Source organism: Puma concolor, chromosome A3, assembly GCF_028749965.1.
Source record: "Puma concolor isolate L17-30 chromosome A3, mPumCon1.1.hap2, whole genome shotgun sequence".
NCBI lineage: Eukaryota > Metazoa > Chordata > Mammalia > Carnivora > Felidae > Puma > Puma concolor.
In genome coordinates this window covers 90,792,666-90,815,406 of record NC_141669.1, presented here as the reverse complement: position 1 = coordinate 90,815,406, position 22,741 = coordinate 90,792,666, and the positions used below count along the sequence as shown (strand labels likewise).

The following is a 22,741-nucleotide window of genomic DNA, read 5'->3' as shown; positions in this document are numbered from 1 at the left end:
CAACATACAGAAATCAAATGACATTCAGAGGATATTTTATGAACTTAGCAGTATTTTGACAAAGACAAGAAGGAAAATAAATGAATTTAATTTGAGTGTAAGAAACATGAAAAGAAACAACAAAACAGGTTCTAAAAAACTTGACTGAGGAAATAAATATAAAAACAGAAGTTTGTAGGGGCGCCTGGGTGGCTCAGTCGGTTGAGCGTCCGACTTCGGCTCAGGTCACGATCTCACGGTCCGTGAGTTCGAGCCCTGCGTCGGGCTCTGGGCTGATGGCTCAGAGCCTGGAGCCTGTTTCAGATTCTGTGTCTCCCTCTTGCTCTGACCCTCCCCCGTTCATGCTCTGTCTCTGTCTCAAAAATAAATAAACGTTAAAAAAAAAATTAAAAAAAAAAAAAAAAAAAAAACCCAGAAGTTTGCAAAGTAGAAAAATAAGACAAAATGAACTAATGATCAAGAAAACACAAAGTGGGGCACCTGTGTGGCTCAGTTTGTTGAGCAGATGGCTTCGTTTCAGGTCATGACCTTGTGCTCCATGAGTTCAAGCCCTGCATCGTGCTCTGTGCAGACAGCTTGGAGCCTGGAGCCTGCTTCAGATTCTGTGTTTCTGTCTCTTTCTGCCCCTCCCCTGCTCATGCTCTGTCTCTCTCTCTCTCTCTCAAAAATAATTTTTTTAAAATTTTTTTTTCAACGTTTATTTATTTTTGGGACAGAGAGAGACAGAGCATGAACGGGGGAGGGGCAGAGAGAGAGGGAGACACAGAATCGGAAACAGGCTCCAGGCTCTGAGCCATCAGCCCAGAGCCTGACGCGGGGCTCGAACTCACGGACCGCGAGATCATGACCTGGCTGAAGTCGGACGCTTAACCGACTGCGCCACCCAGGCACCCCTCAAAAATAAATTTTAAAAAAATTTAAAAAAAACACAAAGCTTATTCCCTGACCAAAAATTAAAATAGAAAAATATTTGGCCAGTGTAATTACAGATGGAAAAAAATAAGGAATAAAAATGAGATATAATTTGGGGTGCCTGGGTGGCTCAGTCAGTTAAATGTTCAACTCTTTATCTCAGCTCAGGTCTTGATCTCAGGGTCATGGGTTCAAGTCCCACATTGGGCTCTGCACTGGCATGAAGCCTACCTAAAAAAAAAAAAAAAGACAATTACAGGTATAAAGGAGATTGTGTAATTATAAAGGAAAACAATATAACCCTTGGTTTAAATTATTGAAGAATAAGAAAAACCCTTGAGTCACCAAATCTGTACGTCCCCATGTCTTGGTGGGGTTTCTTTTCTTTTCTTTCTTTCTTTCTTTCTTTCTTTCTTTCTTTCTTTCTTTCTTTCTTTGATTTAAGTTTATTTATTTTGAGAGAGAGAGAGAGAACAGGGAGGGCCTGAGAGAGAGGGAGAGAAAGAGGATCCCAAGCAGGCTTTGTACTGTCAGTGCAGAGCCCATTGCAGGGCTCGAACTCATGAATCCTGAGATTGTGATGCTTAACTGACTGAGCCACCCAGGCACCCCTCACAGTGCCTTGGTGGGTTTCAACCAGCTCTTCATTTTGCTTATTTTGAAATTTTATTCTAGGTTGTGTTTGTGTACATGTAGCTTTTATTTTTTGTTTTATGTAAAAAGAGTTTTCTTTGGAGAAGAGTGGGACTCTAATTGAACATGCCAAATCACATGTCGTAGTCTGACTCTTCTGACTCCTTCTCATCTTTCTTCTCATTTGCTATGGGCTAGGGTGAAACGAGTAGCAGGAGCTGCAGATCCTGGATCAGCAGAGACAGCCACAGCCCCAGTAGCAGGCATGTTGGCAATCTTGCCGATACCCTGGGTAAATACTTTTTCTTTCAGCTCACTGATGACCTTGTTGAGCCAGTTATCATCCATCTCTATGCCTGTGACATCCAGAATCTTCCTGATGTCCTTGGCACTGGGATGCTTTGCCTGCAAGTGTGGCCAGCAGGTCTCAGTTTTAGAGGAGCCTCATGCGTGACTCTATGTTATGTTTAAATATCAGTAAAGAATATATGTGAATGGATTAAGTCATTTGTACACAAGAAGTTTACTCATTGTTGGACATAACATTTTTCAGAAGTGTGTGTGTGTGTGTGTGTGTGTGTGTGTGTATACTGAAGTGTGTGAATTTAGATGTGTTTATCACTGAAGGTCATTTGAATTTGGGAATCCCAGATAAAGGCCTGATAGCTGTGTGGAAATAAAGACACCCCAATTGAGAACAAACAGGCTACTCATTCACAGCTTGTTAGACCAAGGGGATCACCTACTTGCTTTTGGTAGAAGAGTGGGAAGGATTCAGGTGTGCTCTAACTGGAGAGTGTTGATATGGGGACACTGGAGGTGGCATCCTATGTGACTGGTCAGGGGCACAGATTTGGCTTCCTCTGCTTGGTCCTGAGATGGAAATGAGAGCAAAAGTGAGGGAAGCTTCAGTCATTGACCAAACCCTGAATTGTTTGAACTGATTGCTGTGGAGTTTCTGGCTTGACTTTCTGTACAGGTTGTAGAGGAGGTTGTGGGTCAGGACTTCCTGAGCTTGTCACTGTCAGACGTAGGTATGCAGGCTTGGGAGTGGATTAGAGGTAAAACCACTTAATAGTGGAGTTAGTGAGTCCCTGTCTTAATCACTGGATTTGAGGTGTCACTTTCTGTTTTATACTCTTGATTGATGTCTTTCTTTTTTGTTAAAGTGAGGTTCACATAACACTAACCACTATTTTATTTTATTTTATTTTATTTTATTTTATTTTATTTTATTTTATTTATTTTTAAATGTTTATTTATTTATTTTGAGAGAGAGAGGGGAGGGGTAGAGAGGGAGAAAGAGAATCCCAAGCAGGCTCCGTGCTGTCAGTGTAGAGCCTGCCAGGGGATTTGAATTCACAAACCCTGAGATCATGACTTGAGCCAGAGCCAAGAGTTGGACACTTAACTGATTAAGCCACCCAGGCAGACCCAATACTAACAGTGACCAAACCAGGGCATTTAGTACATTAACAGTGTTGTGCCACCATTACCTATATCTTGTTCCAAAACATTTCTATCACCCCAAAAGGAAACTTGGTACCCATTAAGCAGTTGCTCCCCATTCCTCATTGGGGGAAATTCATTGGAGAAACTTGTGCCAGGAGGGGGGTTGTTTGTTAGGATGTAAATGAAATGGAGAAATATTAATGTGTGGCTCTGGGTATTTAGATTATTCAAGGATAGTCTGGTTGTTTGTATGGATAATGCAAATTAAAAAGTGAATTGTCAAACTTTGGTGTCTAAAGAATATGTATTTTAAATTATTTAGGTCAGGGGCACCTGGGTGGATCAGTCAGTTAAATGTCCAACTTTGGGTCAGGTCATGATTTCACGATTGATGGGTTCCAGGCCCCAGCTATGTGCTGACAGCTTGGAGCCTGGAGCCTGCTTCAGATTCTGTGTCTCCCTCTCTCTCTGTCCCTCCCCGACTCGTGCTCTCTTTCTCTCTCTCTCAACAATAAACAAACATTAAAAAATTAATTTAAATTATTTAGATCAGATATATTTAGAATTATTTAGATCAGGAGCACCTGGGCGGCTCAGTTGGTTAAGTGTGCAACCCTTGATTTTGGCTCAGGTCATGATCTCATGGTTCGTGAATTAGAGCCCTGTGTCAGGCTCTGCACTGAAAGTGAGGAGCCTGCTTGGGATTCTTGCTCTCTCTCTCTCTCTCTCTTTCTGCCTCTTTCCCCCCCCCCTCAAAATAAATAAACTTAAAAAAAGAATTATTTAGATCAGAACATCATTTCCATTTCCAGCCACTATTCATTTCTTTTTCTTTTCAAATTTTTGTTTAAATTCTAGTTAGTTAACATACAGTGCAATATTGGTTTTAGGAGTAGAATTCATTGATTCATCACTTACATACAACACCCAGTACTCATCACAAAAAGTGCCCTCCTTAGCACTGGGTGTTGTATGGAAACCAATTCAATACAATAAACTTCATATATTGAAAAAAAAAAAAGTGCCCTCTTTAATACCCATCACCCATCTAACCCATCCCCCACCCTACCTCCATCCTCAGTTTGTTCTCTGTCATTAACAGTCTCTTATTAAGGTTTGTTTCCCTCTCTTTTTACTCCCCCCTCCCATATGTTCATCTGTTTTGTTTCTTAAATTCCACATATGACTGAAATCATACAGTACTTGTCTTTCTCTGACTGATTTATTTCACTTGATAATACATTATAGCTGCATCCATGTTGTTGCAAATGGCAAGATTTCACTCTTTTTGATGGCTGAATAAAATTCCAGTGTGTGTGTGTGTGTGTGTGTGTGTGTGTGTGTGTGTATCTATATATACGCAGTAGTCTGTGTCAGACACACACACAGTAGTCTGATATATATATATATATATATATATATATATATATATATATATATATATAAAACATCTTTGTTATCCATTAATCAGTTGATGGACACTTGGGCTCTTTCCATAGTTTGGCTATTGTTGATAGTGCTGCTATAAACATCGGGATGCATGTGCACCTTGAATCAGTATTTTTGTATCCTTTGGGTAAATACCTAGTAGTGCAATCTCTGGGCCATAGGGTAGTCCTATTTTCTGCTTTTTGAGGAAACTCCATAATGTTCTCCGAAGTGGCTGCACCAGTTTTCATTCTGACCAACAGTGTAAGAGGGTTCCCCTTTCTCTGCATCCTTGCCAACTTCTGTTGTTTCCTTGTTGTTAATTTTAGCCATTCTTACAGGTGTGGGGGGTATATCATTGTGATTTTGATTTGTATTTCTCTGATGATGAGTGATGTTGAACACCTTTTCATGTGTCTGTTAGCCATCTGGACATCCTCTTTGGAAGTGTCTATTCATGTCTTCTGCCCATTTCTTCACTGGATTACTTATTTTTTGGTTGTTGAGTTTGAGAATTTCTTTCTTTTTTTTAAGGTTTATTTATTTTGAGAGAGAGAGAGAGAGGCAGAGAGAGAGGGAGACAAAGAATCCCAAGCGGGCTCTGTGCAGATAGCACAGAGTTTGATGCAGGACTCAGTCTCACGAATTGTGAGATCATGATCTGAGCCAAAATCAAGACTTGGATGCTTAACAGACTGAGCCACCCAGGTGCCTCTGAGAAGTTCTTTATAGAGTTTGAATACTAACCCCTTATCTGATATGTCATTTGCAAATATCTTCTCCCATTCCATTCTGTTGCCTTTTAGTTTTGTTGATTGTTTCCTTTGCTGTGCTGAAGCTTTTTATCTTTTTTAAATAATTTTTTAAGTTTATTTATTTTTGAGAGGGGGGAGGGGCAGAAAGAGGGAGATGTAGAATCTGAATCAGGCTCCAGGCTCTGAGCTGTTAGCACAGAGGTCAATGCAGGGCTCGAACTCATAAACTGCGAGATCATGACCTGAGCCGAAGTCGGACACTTAACTGACTGAACCACCCAGGTGCCCCCCAGAAGCTTTTTATCTTGATGAAGTCCCAATAGTTCATTTTTGCTTTTGTTTCCCTTGCCTCTGAAGAGATGTCTAATAAGAAGTTGCTGTGGCTGAAGTCAAACAGGTTGCTGCCTCTTTCTCCTCTAGGATTTTGATGGTTTCCTGGTCTCACATTTAGGTCTTTCATCCATTTTGAATTTATTTTGTGTATGGTGTAAGAAAGTGATTCAGTTGCATTCTTCTGTATATTGCTGTCTAGTTTTCCCAGCACCATTTGCTAAAGAGACTGTTTTTTTTTTTTTTTTCCCACTGGATACTCTTTCCTGCTTTGCCTAAGATTAGTTGGCCATACACTTCAGCATTTCTGGGTTCTCTATTCTGTTCCACTGAAACATATGTCTGTTTTTGTGCCAGTACCATACTGTCTTGATGATTACGACTTTGTAATACAGCTTGAAGTCCAGAATTGTGATTCCTCCAGCTTTGGTTTTCTTTTTCAGGATTTCTTTGGCCATTCGGGGTCTTTTCTGGTTGCATGTAATTTGGAGAATTGTTTGTTCTAGCTGTGTGTAACACCTCTTTTGCAACAAATATAAGACTTTGAATCTAATTATAGTTATAATCTGGAAGATTATATTTACTGTAGACCCAGGAATGTTGTATGCTAAAATGGCCACAATGTCACAGTATGGGGAATAAAATCAATGGTATTGTAATAGTGTTGTATGTTTTATGGTGACAGGTGGCAGCTACACTGATCCAAACAAAGTGAATCACTTTGTTGTAAAACTTAAACTAATGTAATATTGTGTGTCAGCTATACTCAAAAATGTTTTTAAAAATCAATAAAATCAATGGTATTAGAATTGATGGAACTGTGTGGTACTCAAAAATGTTTTTAAAAATAAAAAGTAAATGGACACAATGTAAGTTTGAAAAAAAAGATGTAGGATATATAGCCAGTGGGATATTATGCAGCCATAGAAAGAATGAAATCTTGCCATTTGTAATGACATGGGTGGAGCTAGAGAGTATAATGTTAAGCAAAATAAGTCAGTCAGAGAAAGGCAAATACCATATAGTTTCAGTCATATGTGGAATTTAAGGGAAAAAATGAGCAAAGGGAGAGAGAGAGAGAGAGAGAGAGCGTGCAAGAAAGAGACCCTTAACTATAGGGAAAAAACTTATGTTTAGCAGAGGGGAGATGGGTGGGGGAGACAGTTAAATAGGTGATGGAGATTAAGGAGCGCATTTGTCATGATGAACACAGATTGATGTATGAAATTGTTGAACCACTATACTGTACCTGAAACTAACATAACACTGTATGTTAACTAACCAAAATTCATATAAAAACTTTAAAAAATGCCAGACTGCTTTGTAAGATGATTTAAAAAATCCTGAACATATTCTGAGAGTGAGGTGATCCCCACAACCATCTGTAGAAGAACAACACAATGAGTCATTCACAGACAGCTTAGACATTAATGCAGGAGCTACAACCACCTAGGGTTTAGCCATTGCTGACTTGGAGTTCTGCTGTGAGATGTTATCATGGGAACTAGGTGGAGCTCTAAGGAACCTTGTCCATGCAAGGGCCTGACAAATGCAGTGGTTCTTAGAAGAGAGATGCCTAGAATCAATCTATCTATCTATGTATCTATGTATCTATCTATCTATCTATCTATCTATCTATCTATCTATCTATTCATTCTTGTAGGCTCTATGATGCCCAATGTGGGGCTCAAAATCAATGACCCTGAGGTCAAGATTCACATACTTTACTGACTGAGCCAGACAGGTGCCCTAGAATCTGTTTTTTAAAAATTTTTTTTTTCAACGTTTATTTATTTTTGGGACAGAGAGAGACAGAGCATGAATGGGGGAGGGGCAGAGAGAGAGGGAGACACAGAATCGGAAACGGGCTCCAGGCTCCGAGCCATCAGCCCAGAGCCCGACGTGGGGCTCCAACTCACGGACCGCGAGATCGTGACCTGGCTGAAGTCGGACGCTCAACCGACTGCGCCACCCAGGCGCCCCTAGAATCTGTTTTTTAATTTTAGCATTGTATATTCTCCGGAGAGCCTGGGAATTTCCCAAGGCATCAAGTCCTGTCCCTTTTGTTTAATAGTCTTTCCAACTATCTTTCTTCTTTCTGTATTTTAGTATAAGCAGCAAAGATAAGCTAGGCGACACTCCCAACACTTTCTGGAAATCTTAGCTAGATCACTCAATATTTCATCTCATTTTGAACTTTACACATTAGGTAGCAGAATTGCTAAACTTTTGACTGCATAGCAAAGATATCCTTTCCTCTAATGTGTAGTAAGATTATTCTATCCTGTCAGTCCTCAACTCACAGTATTAATGAATAGTCATGCCATTTTAAGCTTTCACTAACACCTTTCTCAAAACCTAGCTTTCTTCTACTGCCTGATTTTTGTCATAACGTTCCACTTACAGGTACTAAAACTTATATTAATTATGTAATGCTACTTAATAATCTACCTCAGAATGTATCAACTTAATAAACATTTATGGTCTCCCAGTTTTTATGGGACAGGAATCCCAGAGATTAGCTGTGTGGCTCTGGCTCAGGGTCTCTCATGATGTGGTCAAGTCATCATCTGAAGTCTTGACAGGTGCTAGAGGATCTGCTTCCAAAGTGAGTGTTACTCACTTGTCCAGTACATTAGTGCTGGTTGAAAACAGGAGTCCTCAGTTCCTCATGGTCTTCTGCATAAATCTGCATGAATGTCCTCACAATTTTGGTGCCAGGCATCCACCAGGGTTAGTGGTCCAAGAAAGATAGCAAGGAGAAAACTCCTGTGCCTTTTATGACCTATTCTCCAAAGTTGCACGCTATCGTGTGCTTTTTTCTATTTGCTAGATGCAAATCACTAAGTCCAGCTCACAGCAAAAGTAGGGGAGTTAGGCTCTGCCTCTTGAGGAGATCATTAGGGAGTCTGTGGGCCTATTTTAACCATCACAGCAATTCACCTTCTTTATTTCTCTACACTCAGGGATCACAGTCTTTTCTGCCTGTTTTCCAGTTTCTGAAAACATGTGTTCCATATATTTCATCACTTTTCTAATTGCTTATGATAGATGGGCTAGCCCGGTGCTGGTGATCACTTAGCCAGAATCAGAGGTCTCAGTACATTGAACTAGACCTTGTATGCAGTCTTTCTTCTCTTTGGCCTAAATTTCCTCCCCTTTAAAATGGAGATTTTGAGGTGTCTGGGTGGCTTAGTTGGAAGAGCATGCAGCTCTTGATCTCAGGTCATGAGTTCAAACTCCACATTGGGTATAGAAATTACTTACACAAATAAACAAATAAATAAACTTAAAAAATAAAATGAAGATTTTTGAACAAAAACCCCCCCAATATAACAGAAAGATGTTTTTCCCTCTACTTCCATTTCTCACATGTCCAGTTGTTTAATTGTTTACCTTTGGAGTCACCTTAGATTTGAGAAGAGAATGTTGAGTAGGAACAATGGTCACTCCCAGACTGCCCCTTTATTGTACAAATAATCTAATATTTGTACAATATTGTACAATTGTACAAATTGGGCTGACTATTGCCTAGCACAGGCTGAGGCATTACAGGCACAAACAGAAGTATAGAGGAGTATTCAGTATTGTTCTCTTTTCCTGTCTTGTACTATCTCTAGAGTGTGACCCCAAGGAATGTGAAAATATGGAAGAGAGCAGATAGGATTATAGTTCAGGGAAGATGGAGCTCCAGGAGGAGACAGACTACTCATTACTTATTATTAATGAAAATTGATTATGGCCCAGTGTCTCTATATTTCTTGCTTTGTGTGGTATATGCGAACATGTTTATGATTAATTAATTAATTAAAATTCAAGTTAGTTAACATACAATCTAGTATTGGTTTCAGGAGAAGAACCCAGTGATTCACCACTTGTTGGAGAACAAGAAGCCAGAGGCACTGTAAGAATATCCTGAAGGAAAGGGATGGGGTAGCAAGGAACTGAAAGCCATTCTATTCCCTGGCGGAAGGTCACTGGGACTGCATGTTCTCTCCAGAAGGACATCATACCGGTGCCAGGCCTGGGATAAGAATGTTTTATCTGGCGCCAAATGCACTCATGACCCAGTGTGGAATACACTGCAGGTGCATGACCTGTCAAGATGTCAAATGCTATATTGTATGTTCTTTCTGTTATCACATTGCAGAAATAAAAGAGGCTTGAGACAGGAGACCAGTGCTTTGGCTCCTGGAGAGTCTTAGCCCCCTGCTTTGTAATTCTTTTCGTCACCACACCTGTAGGATCTGTCTCTTTTCAATTGTTTACATATAACACCCAGTGCTTATCCTAACAAGTGCCCTCTTTAATGCCCGTCACCTATTTAGCCCACCCCCCCACTACCTCCGCTCCAGCAACCCTCAATTTGTTTTCTGTATTTAAGAATCTCTTATGGTTTGCCTTCCTCTGTTTTTATCTTATTTTTCCTTCCCTTCCCCTATATTCATCTGTTGTGTTTCTTAAATTCCACATATGAGTGAAATCATATGATATTTGTCTTTCTCTGACTGACTTATTTTGCTTAGCATAATACACTCTAGTTCCATCCATGTTGTTGCAAATGGCAATATTTCATTCTTTTTGATCGCTGAGTAATATTCCATTGTATATATACCACAGATATATACCATATCTTTATCCATTCATCAGTCGATGGACATTTGGGCTCTTTCCATACTTTGGCTATTGTCAAAAGTGCTGCTATAAACATTGGGGTGCATGTGCCCCTTTGAATCAGTATATTTGGATCCTTTGGATAAATACCTAGTAGTAAAATTGCTGGGTCGTAGGGTAGTTCTATTTTTAATTTTTTGAGAAACCTCCATACTATTTTCTAGAGTAGCCTCACCAGTTTGCATTCCCACCAACACTGCAAAAGGGTTTCCATTTCTTGGCACCTTTTTGTCAACATCAGTTGTTTCCTGACTTGTTAACTTCAGCCATTGTGACAGGTGTGATGTTGTATCTCATTGTGGTATTGATTTGTATTTTCCTGACGATGAATGATTTTGGTAATCTTTTCATGTGTGTTAGCCGTCTGGATATCTTCTTTGGAAAAGTGTCTATTCATGTCTTCTGCTCATTTCTTCACTGGGTTATTTGTTTTTTGGGTGTTGAGTTTGATAAATTCTTTATAGATTTTGGATACTACCCCTTTATTTGATATGTTTGTTATTTGAAAATATCTTTTCCCATTCTGTTGGTTGTCTTCTAGTTTTGCTGATTGTTTCCTTCATTGTGCAGAAGCTTTTTTAATTTGGTGAAGTCTCAATAGTTCATTTTTGTTTTTTTTTTAATATTTGGGTTTAAAAATGTTTATTTATTTTGAGAGAGAGGGAGAGAGAAAGAATGAGCAGTGTAAGGGCAGAGGGTGGGGGGGGGGGGGACAGAGAATACCAAGCAAGCTTCATGCTGCCAGCACAGAGCTTGATGCGGGGCTTGAACTCACAAACCATAAGATCATGACCTGAGCCAAAATCAAGAGTCGGATGTTTAAACTGACTGAGTCACCCAGGCACCCCTCATTTTTGTTTTTATTTCACTTGCCTCTGGAGACATGTCTAGTAAGATGTTTCTGTGACTGAAGTCAAAGAGGTTGCTGCCTCTTTCTCCTCTAGGATTTTGATGGTTTCCTGCTCTCACATTTAGGTCTTTCATCCATTTTGAATTTATTTCTGTGCCTGGTATAAGAAGTCATCCCATTTCATTTTTCTGCATGCCACTGTCCAGTTTTCCCAGCACCATTTGCTGGAGAGACTTTTTTCCATTGGATACTCTTTCCTGTTTTGTCAAAGATTAGTTGGCCATACACTTTGGGTCCACTTCTGGGTTCTCTATTCTGTTCCATTGATCTATGTATCTGTTTTTGTGCCAATACCATACTGTCTTGATGATTACAGCTTTGTAGTACACCATGGAGTCTGAATTGTGACGCCTCCAGCTTTGGTTTTCTTTTTCAGGATTGCTTTGGCTTTTTAGGGTCTTTTCTGGTTCCATAAAGGTTTTATAATTGTTTTTGCTAGCTCTGTGAAGAATGTTGGTGTTATTTTGATAGGGATTGCACTGAATGTGTAGATTACTTTGAGTAATAGAGACATTTTAACATTGTTCTCCCAACTCATGAACGTGGGATGTTTTTCCATTTCATTGTGTCTTCTTCAATTTCTTTCATAAGCTTTCTATAGTTCTCAGCATACAGATCTTTTACTTCTTTGGTTATTTTTCCCCCCTAGGTTACTTATGGTTATGGTGCAATTGTAAAACGGATAGATTCCTTGATTTCTCTCTCTGCTGCTTCATTATTGGTGTATAGAAATGCAACCTATTTCAATACGTTGCTTTTATATCCTGAAACTTTGATGAATTCATGTATCAGTTCTAAGCAGTTTTTTGGCAGAGTCTTTTGGTTTTGCCACGTAGAATATCATGACATCTGCAAAGAGTGAAAGTTTGACTTTTTCTTTGTCAGTTTGTATGCCTTTTATTTCTTTTTGTTGTCTGATTGCTGAGGCTAGGACAGTGGTGAGAGTGGACTTCTCTGTCGTGTTTGTGAACTTAGGGGAAAGCTCTTGGTTTTTCCCCATTGAGGGTGATATTAGCTTCAGGCCTTTCATACATGGCTTTTATGATGTTGAGGTATATCCCTACTTTCTTGAGGGTTTTTATCAAGAAAGGATGCTGTATTTTGTCAAATACTTTATATGGTTCTTATCCTTTCTTTTGTTATCAATTATCAATTACATTGATTGATTTGTGAATAGTGAACCAGCCCTACATCCCAGGAATTAATCTCACTTGATCATGGTGAATAATTGTTTTAATGTACTGTTGAATTCAATTTGCTAATATCTTGTTGAGAATTTTTGCACTTAGCTTCATCAGAGATATTGGCCTCTAATTTTCCTTTTTAGTGGGGTCTTTGCATGGTTTTGGAATCAAGGTAATGCTGACTTTATAGAATAAGTTTGGAAGTTTTCCTTCTATTTCTATTTTTTGGAAGAAGCTGTCTATCCCAGAACTCTTATTTGTTGGGAGATTTTTGATAACTGATTTAGTTTCTTTGCTGGTTATGGGCCTGTTCACATTTTCTGTTTCTTTCTGTTTGAGTCTTGGCATTGTGTGAGTGTCTAGGAATTTGTCCATTTCTTCCAGATTGCCCAATTTATTGGCATATAATTGCTAATAATATTCTCTTACTATTGTTTCTATTTCTGCAGTGTTGGTTGTGATCTCTCCTCTTTCATTCTTGATTTTATTTATTTGGGTCCTTTCCTTTTTCTTTTTGATCAATCTGACTAGGGGTTTATCAATTTTGTTCTTTGACAAAAAAACTGATTTCATTGATCTGTTTTACTTTTTTAAAATTTCACTATCATTGATTTCTGCTCTGGTCTTTATTATTTCCTATCTTCTGCTGGTTTTGTGCTTTCTTTGCTGTTCTTTTTCCAGCTCTTTTAGGTGTAAGATTAGGTTGTGTATTTGAGACCTATCTTTCTTTAGGAAGACTTGGATTGCTATGTACTTCCCTCTTTTGACCACCTTTGCTGCATCCCAGAGGTTTTGGGCTTTCGTGTTTTCATTTTCATTGGCTTCCATGTACTTTTTAATTTTCCTTTTTAATTTCTTGGTTAACCCATTCATTCTTTAGTAAGATGTTCTTCAATCTCCAAGTATTCATGTTCTTTACAAATTTTTTCTTGTGGTTGATTTTGAGTTTTATAGTAGTCTGAAAATATGCAAGATATGATCTCAATCTTTTTATACTTGTTGAAGGCTGATTTGTGACCCAGTATGTGATCTACTCTGGAGAATGTTCCATGTGCAGTCAAGAAATATGTATATTCTGCTGCTTTAGGATGAAATGTTCTAAATATATCTGTTAAATCCTTCTGGTCCAGTGTGTCATTCAAAGCCGTTGTTTCCTTGTTGATTTTCTGCTTATTGATATGTCCGTTGTTGTAAGGGGGATGTTGATGTCCCCTTCTCTTATGGTATTATTATCAAAGAGTTTCTTTATATCTATGATTAATTGATTTATATATTTGGGTGTTTTCCACATTTGTGCATAAATATTTATAATTGTTAGATATTCATAATTAAGGTGGATAGACCCCTTAATTATGATACAATGCCCTTCTTCATTTCTTGTTACAGTCTTTATTTTAAAATTATTTTGTCTGATATAAGTATGGCTACTCCAGATTTCTCTCGAAGACCATTAACATGTTCCATCCCTTTACTTTAAATCTACAGGTTTCTTTAGGTCTAAAATGTGTCTTTTGTAAGCAGCATTTATATGGGGCTTGTTTTCTTATCCATTCTGAGCCCTATGTTTTTTGATTGGATCACTTAGTCCATTTACATTTAGAGTGAGTACTGAAAGATATGAATTTGGTTCCAGTGTGTTGCCTGTGGAGTTGGTATTTCTTGTGATGTTCCCTGGTCCTTTGTAGTGTTTGTTGCTTTTGGGTTTTTTTGTTTGTTTGTTTTGTTTTGTCTTTTGTCCACTCAAAGAATGCCGCTTAAAATTTCTTACAGGACCTGTTTAGTGGTCACGAACCCCTTAAGTTCTTGTTTGTCTGGGAAAATCTTTACCCCTCCCCTCTATTTTGAATGACACCCTTGCTGGATAAAGAATTCTTGGCTGCATATTTTTCTGAATATATCCTACCACCACTTTCTGGACTGCCAAGTTTCTGTGGATAGGTCTGATGCTGATCTGTCTTCCCTTGTAGGTTAAGGATGTTTTTCCCTTCCTGCTTTCATAATTTCCTTGCCTGTGTATTTTGTGAGTTTGACTATCATATGCCATGGTGATGTTTGGTTTTTGTTGAATCTATTTGGAGTTCTCTGTGGCTTTTGGATTTCGATGTCTGTGTCCTTCCCCAGATTAGGAAAGTTTTCTGGTATGATTTGCTCACATCAACCTTCTGCCCCCTTTTCTCTCTCTTCATCTTCTGGGACTCCTAGGATTTGGATGTGAATCCTTTTTAATAAGTCAGATTGTTCTCTAGGTCTTGTATCATGTTCTTTTGCCTTTGTTTCCTTCTTTTTTTCTGCTTCATTATTCTCCATAATTTTATCTTCTATAGTTGCTGATTCACCACTCTGCTTTGTTCATCCTACCTATTGTGGCATCCATTCAGGATTGCTTCTTAGTTATAGCATGTTTAATTTTGGCCTAACTAGATTGTATTCCTTTTATCTTGCACAATGGGATTCTCTGGTGTCTTCTATGCTTTTTTAACCCTAGCCAGTAGTCTCATTATATTGGTTCTAAATTCTAGTTCAGACATCTTACTTATCTGTGTTGATTAAGTCTCTGTCACTTCTTCCTATTCTTTCCTTGGGGTGAATTCCTTTATTTTGCCAGTTTGGAAGAGGAAAAAAATTAATAAAATAAAAAAACTTAAGAAATTAAAAACAAAACAAAAAATCAAATAAAAAAAGTTAGATCCCATGTGTGTTTCTGTCTGCTTGCTGAAAGAAGCTTGATAGGTGTGGTGATGCATTAAAGTTCTAAGAGGGAGGTGCTGGTGGCAGGACTGGATCTAGAAGAATCTTCTGCTGACCCTCAACTTTTCCTGGAAACGTGGACCATTCCCACCACAAGGGGACAAGCCATATGGCTGAACAACAGTACAACAGTGCCTTCTCACCACCACCACCTGACCACTTCAGCACACTACTCTCATGGTGGGGGAATAGGCAACATGATGATGCCTATGACCTTCTACTTTGGCTTTAAGAATGTGGAACTACTGTTTTCTGGTTGGTGGTCAATACAGCTTGAGAAATGGCAGGAGCTTTCTTGGCAGTGTTTTTACTAGCAATGTTCTATGAAAGACTCAAGATAGCCTGAGAAAGCCTGCTGCATAAGTCACAAGTCAGCATCTGCTACAATTCCATGCCTGTACCAGGACCAAAAGGAGACATCCTTATGGGGACACACAGACTGTTGGGCAGCAGATGCTGAGCTTTCCTTGTCTCCTGCAAACAGTGCTGCATGCCATCCACGTGGTCATCAGCTATTTCCTCATGCTTATCTTCATGACCTATAATGGATACCTCTGCATTGCAGTAGCAGCAGGGGCCGGCACAGGATAACTTCTCTTCAGCTGGAAGAAGGCAATGGTGGTGGACATCATAGAGCATTGCCATTAATGTTAAACTCCATGGTGCAGACTTATTGATTGCAGTGGGAAGTAGTTCAAGACTGAAAGACAGGATTCCTACTCCAATCTTCCCTTCTTGCTACTTATTTCCTTACACACACACGCGAGAGCTTTTGGTCTCTGAGCTACGGTGATAACCTTCCTGTTTTTTTTTTTTTCTAATGACCTGAGACTTAGACAAGATTCCCTCAGAATCTCTCCTCCCTCATCATCATCTTAGATCCAAGTTATATGTTCTTGTCCAAGCCAAGTAGCTTTCTATTCAAGGACTTGATAACCTACTTCATTTTTTAGTCTTCTGTTTTTATTTTGTTAACAGATAATATATGAATTTGGTGGGTTTCTCCTGGGTTGGTGATGGAAAGAGATTCACTTCAGCTAGGATTGATGGGAGCTGAGGGAAATTCTTACCCAAATAAACCCAGAACCCAAACTTAACATTTGAGAGTGACTTCCCGCCTTTGGATTTGATAAGCGTGAGATACATTGTGCCTTTCCCTAGGTGTGATGTGTTGCACCAAAATCTTTACAGTGTGCAGAAAGGTGGTTTGAGACTAAATACAGGGCTGGAGCTCACAGAAGTGTGCATTATTAGGGGGCTGACTCATTAACTTGTGTTCCTACTTAACATTTTGATTCGAATGAACTTGTCCAACAACAACAACAAAAGAGATGACAACCAATTTGAGAAAATAGGAATAGATATTTTAAAATAAAACCATTGATATTCTTAAAAAAAGAAAGAAGATTGACAGAAAAGAGAAAAGAGGGAAAGGAAAGAAGAAGAAAAAGTAAGAAAAAATTTAAAAATTTCTTTAATAAAATAGAATAAAGAAAATGAAGTAGAAAATTGAAAAGAAAATGAAGAGAATGAATTTTAAAAAATTTAAAAAAAATAAAAAAGTTATTATCCTTCAAGGAAAAAAGAAAAGAAAGAAAAAATAAAACAATTTAAGCAAAAACAGAAGCAAAGAAAATGAACAAATAAGTGAATGAGCAAACAGAATAAAATTGGAATTAAGTTACCTCCAGTTTCCCAGAACTGAAACTATGAAGCTCTCTATATTCTGTACACTAAATGGGTGGAGTGACATGCTGTTCTTCTGGGGGATGTACTTGGAGGGCACAGTTGGGCAGGGCTTGGTGTAACAACTCTATTCTCTACTAGGTGGTTCTGGTTAGCTTATTGGGGTGGAGCAGTGTTGGTAGCCCTGCTATTAAGCACCCCTCCTTTGTCTCGAGCCTCTATCTACTCCCTGCCTCTACCCTGTGTCCAATCTGTCCGCCTACCAGGCAGCACCTCCCTCCAGAGTTTTGTCTCAGATGGTGTTGTGTTTTAAAACCCCACACTTCAGAGACCCCTGGGGCTTGGACCTGAGACCACTCTCTGGGGGAAGGTCTTGCTGAGCAATGGCTGGGTGCCGGCTTGCCCTAGAAAACATTCGTGCAGTCATGTAGCAACAGATGATCATAGATTTTGGCAAATCACAACACATAGCCTGTGCCAGGTTTTGAAGCACCCTTGTGTCTTTGTCCTAATGCCAGGAGACATGGCTGCTCTCCAGGGTCCACTGGGACCTTTCCCTGCAAGGAGGCCATATGGCCTCTACCAAATGCACTTCAAGCAGGGGAACTGCTTCTCCCCGTGTGGCACATGGATCCCTCAGACCCTACTACCTTCACGTGGGGATTCACCCTACTTCCTCCCCACAACACTGCCAGGCACTGAGCTCTGAAACTTCAGATTCTGTGCTCCACTGTTTATAGAATCCTGGTGGTATTGAAATCTTCTTTCTCCCCATCAATGGTTTTTGGGAATATATTTCTTGTTCAGTTCCCTGTGAGTGTTTTCACTCTTTCTCTTTCTCTCCAGGGACTTTCAGTGGGGAGTGCTTTCCTTGCACTATCCCAATGTGATGCACTCTCCCCCTTTCTCTTTCTCTGTCTTCTCTCATCAAAAATGACTCCCTACCCTCCAAGGCTTTTCTCTCCACCAGTTCACCTCTCTGCACTGCATACCTGCTGAGTTCTGAGGCTCAAGTTATGCAGATTTTTGTGCTAATCCTCAGATCTATTTCCTAGGTGTTCAAAATGGTTTGCTGCTGATCTAGCTGCGTTTCAGAGACGAGACAAGCTCAGGGTCTCTATGATGCTCTGCCATCTTAACTCCTCCCCTCCCTCCCCTCACTTTCAATATGCAAGTGTCTTTAGGTTTAAAATTAGTCTCTTGTAGGCAACATATAGATAAATATTATGTTTTTAAATCCATTTTGATACCCTTTGTCTTTTGATTGGAGCATTCAGTCCATTGACATTCAGAGTTATTATTGAAAGATATGGATTTAGTGCCATTGTGTTATCTGTAGAGTTGGTATTTCTGGTAATATTCTCTGGTCCTTTGTAGTCCTGTTGATTTAGTCTTTTTTCTTCTCCACTCAGAGAGTCCCACTTAAAATTTCTTGCAGGGCTGGTTTGGTGGTTCCAAACTCCTTTAGATTTTGTTAGTCTGGGAAAGTGTTTATCTCTTCTATTCTGAATGACAGCCTTGCTGGATAAAGGATTCTTAGCTACATATTTTTCCTATTCAGCACATTGAATAGTTTCTGCCACTCCCTTCTCATCTGCCAGGTTTCAGTGGACAAGTCTGCTACTAACCTTATGTGTCTGCCCTTGTAGATTAAGGACTTTTTGTCCCTAGCTGCTTTCAGAATTCTCTATTTATCTTTCTATTTTGCAAGTTTCATTATGATATGTCATGGTGTTGATCTGTTTTTATTGATTTTGAAGGGAGTTTTCTGTGCCTTTTGGATTTGGATGCTTGTTTCCTTCCCCAGATTAGGGAAGTTCTCAGATATAATTTGTTCAAATAACATTCTGCCCCCTTTGCTCACTCTTCTTATTCTTGTTTTGCTTTTTCAGCTCCCACTGTCACTATACCCAGTTTATTTTGCATCTCAGTTGCATCTCATAGCATTTTAAAATTCAGCCTGACTAGTTCTTAGGTCTTGGATCTCTGCAGCAAGGGTTTCTCTGGTGTCTCCTATGCTTTTATCAAGCCAGCTAGTAGTAGTTTTATGACTGTTATTCTAAATTCTTGTTCAGATATATTGCTTACATCTGTTTTGAGCAAGTCCCTGGCTGTGATTTCTTCCTGACCTTTCTTTTGAGAAGAATTCCCCCATTTTGTCATTTTGGCTAAGTTTCTCTCTTTTGGGTGTTTTAATTTTTAAAAAATATTTATTTATTTTTGAGAGATTGAGCGTGAACAGGGGGAGGGGCAGAGAGAGAGAGAGGGAGAGGGAGACACAGAATCCGAAGCCGGCTCCAGGCTCTGAGCTGTCAGCACAGAGCCCTGTGGAGTTATTTTTAAAGAGTGTATTGTAAGCCCTGGGAAAGTGAGTGGGGCAATTACTGAAATGTCAGGGATGTTCTGGTCTCAAAGCTGTCAAACATGATAGCATTATGAGAACAGAGCTCCATGATCCCCCAGAAGCCAGTTAGGGACCCATTGTAATTGTCTGGAAGTGCACTTCTTTTCTGAATGCTTTCACATAAACACCAGATGTGTGTTTGGTTTATGTCTGGAGGTTCTTTGTGTTTTCTTCCAATACTTTGACATTCTTTGATGTTTATACCTGGCAAAGATGAAATGAAGACTATGTACATTTTGCTGCTGCTGCTGCTGTTTTTGCTGGCAGAGGCAACCCTGCACATCTGCTCAGTCTAAGTGTCTGAGAACTTTTTCTTCATTGTGTGGCTACAGAGCCTGACACAGGGCTCGAATCCATGAGCTGCAAGATCATGACATGAGCTGAAGTTGGATGCTTAACTGACTGAGCCACCCAGATGCCTCTGTCTTTTGAGTGTTTTAAGAGCTTGTTATGTTTCCTGCACCTGAGGGTACTACTACATTAAGTAGGGGTCATACACTGTCCAGGGCTTGGCACTCCAGGAAGTGTTTCTGCTGTATGTTGTGTGCACTCGGCTGTTGTGTTTTGGCTTATCTCCCCTATTGGTCAGTCCTCTGCAGAGCTCCTCTTTGCTACAGTGGTGGAGTATTTGGACCTTTAACTAAGAGTACTTTGATTTGTTGAAGTAACCATGGAGAAAAAGGGGAGAGGAAACCTGACCCCCAGAAAAGAGAAAGGGAAAGGGAACAAAAAAAAACCAAAAACAAAACAGAGAATAAAAAAAAAACTGTAAGAGTGAATCTGCAGAAAAAGAAAGGGGAAAAAGCAGAAGAAGAAAGAAAGAAAAAGAAAAGAATAAAAAATCCTGATCAAAAAAAAAAAAAGGAGAGAGAGAAAAGGAAACGAAAAATAATGCAAGACACTATGAGTCTGATTCCAAAATAAAAAAGAGAAGGAGGAAAAAGAAAAAAAAAGTTATGTGTTGGTGCCTCGGAGATCCTGGTTGTGCTGGTCTGGAGCAGAGGCCAGCTATATTGGCTCAGAGTCACTCTTGCCCCAATAAACAAACCATTGCCAGGCAGAGAGGGGCAGGGTTTGGTGTGAAAGGGTCCTGCCTCGATAGAGGGCTGCTGTGTTACTCTCTGAAGTCCCACCTTGTTGGTGTTCGGGGGAAAATGGTGCCATCCCACTCTTTCATTCCTGGACTGGGGATCTCAACCCTGCTGTTCAGGCAGCCCTCACAGAATACTGAGGGCAGTGAGCTTGTCCCGCGCCACAACTCTCCTGTATTTTTTCTTTGGCATGTGTCTGGGATTCAAAACCCAGTGTCTTAAAGGACATGGCATGGTTCAGATCTGCTCTCCTCCTCTGGAGTAGAGCCTCTCCACTGATGAAAGATCTTTGACCACCTGCAGGGTCTTTTGTCCTTGGAGTGGCAATAAACCTTCTTCCAAAAGTACTCCAGGAAAGGGACTGTTCTTTCCCAGGGCACCCAGAGATCTCTACACCGCATTATGCACTCTGGGGCCAGCTCTCTCCTTTCCAGGAGAGCATGCCACAGCTCTGCTCCAGAGAAAGTCATGCACTCCCCAAACCTCAGGGTCTGAGCTCCAAAAGCTGGTTGCAAAAAAGAACTGGAATACTATACTTATAGCTCCCCAGTCTGTGGTCCAGAGAGGTTTTCCTCACGTGCTAACTTGATGCCACACTTTCTCAACCCCTTTCTCTTTCTCTCCCTTTTGTCTCTCCACAGAAAGGATTTCCTCCCTTCCATGGCACTGTTGCTTTTCTCTCCCCCAATTTACAGCCACGCACCTTGCACCTGGCAAGGTGTCTCCCTCCCACCGTGGAGATCCTTCTGCTGCTCCACAGATCAATTTCCTGGGTGTTCCCAGTGACCTGACCTCAATACACCTGAGTTTGAGTGATGAGGAAAGCCCTGTGTCCCCCTAGTCTCCGACATTTTAACTCCTCTCTCCCACGTTTGGGATTTTTAGGCAGAGAACACGCAGTCACCATTTTAAGGTATACTGTCAAGTTTGCTAAACAATGGCACACCTAGTAGGAAACTAGTACCAGAGATTTAATCAGGAGCATGATTGCATAAGTGATAAAGCTATAAGGGTGTCAAAATTTATATATACAACTAACAAATATACAAGGAGCTCCTACAGTAAACCTAGCACAGTGATTAATGCTTAATGTAAACAGCAAACATGATAGACCTGCTGCTACTGTCATTTGTGGTTGGAAGGCATTCCTACAATAAGAAATTCATATAGAAAGTGCTTAGTCATGGTGGAAAAATACAGTGTGTTTGGATTACAGCAATAGAGGAGTATAACCAAGGATCAAGTTTTGGAAGGGTGAGAGAAAAACTCCTGGAAGAAATTAGTTTTGAAATAATGTTCTAAAATCAAGGGGAGGATTTTTGCTGGGAGGTCAAGTTCTTTGATGAAAGATGTCATGGCAGTATTGGGAGACAATTCTCCAAAGTGTTTCTGAATGTCTTATATCAGTTTTTGTTCTGTACTATATTTACAAGGATATTAGTATAGCAAGCAGTCTTGGAAGATATACTGTCACTCTCCTGAGCAGAGGGTAGATTAATTGCATGACCAGTACAATGAAAATAATAGCTCTCTTGACAGAAAAGTTTGGGCAGGATTTCTAGGAGTCCCCGTTACAAATTAGGTTTTCCCAAGCTCATTATTCTCGGCTCTGACACAGACCCAGTGCATGTGCAGCATTCATCTGCGCCCAACTCCTAACTGCCCCTGTGTGTACCTTGGGGGCAGGAGAACTGATGTGTACATGAAGTTTATGCTGCCTGGCATGGTGTGACACCTTAGGCATCATGTCTTCTGCTCAAATCTATGAAACTGGCAGGCTAACTTGCTAACTTGCATGTAGAGTAAAATTGCAGCCATTCCTCAGTCCGTGAAAACAGGAAATGTCAGAACTAACCACATTACCAAGCACACTTGGATTCCAGGGTTCAAACAGAGGTCACCAGTTGGACTCCCCTTCCTTCAAATTATGTTACCTGAGGGTAGCCTATTGTAATTTCCTATTATTAAATTTGGTGCCAATCCCAAACCATCAAATGTGTTTTCCTCAGGTCTCAAACTAGAAAAGTCTAGGGTCCTTAATAGTTTTTTTTCCTATAGGACTTTTAGTCCCCATGCAAATTTACCTTGCTGAGTAAGGGGTAACCTTTGTCAGAAACAAGAAGGTTTTGTTACACCTCACTCTGGAATAAAGGGCCTAATCCACCTTGTATTTCCATAAATAGCAAAAATCATATAAGTTATTCTTAATAAAACAAAGTCAGGTCCATGGTTACTTATGTGTAATTATATACATATGTATTCTAAATGCAAAATCACAATTATTTTATGTGGTGTTTAAATTCAGGTGTTTAATATAGTTATTTCCACTGTTTGATGTCCTCCAATGATTCAATTGTTTTTCCAGGGCTAGTACCAAGCCTTTCAAAGAGTATGTGACTGTAGATAATTTTGTCCAGTAAACTATTTCCAGAGGGCCCTGAACCTCCTACAAGCTGTCCCAGGAGAGGATGGGCTCTCAAACGTGTAAGTACACTTTCAGTGTACTTAGGGGAGTATCAGACATAGTTGGCCCA

The 22,741-nt window shown here is 39.9% G+C and overlaps 2 pseudogenes; one reads left to right on the top strand and one right to left on the bottom strand.

Annotated features, from left to right (window-relative positions):
* Positions 1 to 1,661: 1,661 nt before the first annotated feature.
* Positions 1,662 to 3,120, bottom strand: LOC147582596 (large ribosomal subunit protein P2 pseudogene; annotated as a pseudogene).
* Positions 3,121 to 15,108: 11,988 nt separating this feature from the next.
* On the top strand, positions 15,109 to 15,674 carry LOC112869609 (high affinity copper uptake protein 1 pseudogene; annotated as a pseudogene).
* The last annotated feature ends 7,067 nt before the right edge of the window (positions 15,675 to 22,741 follow it).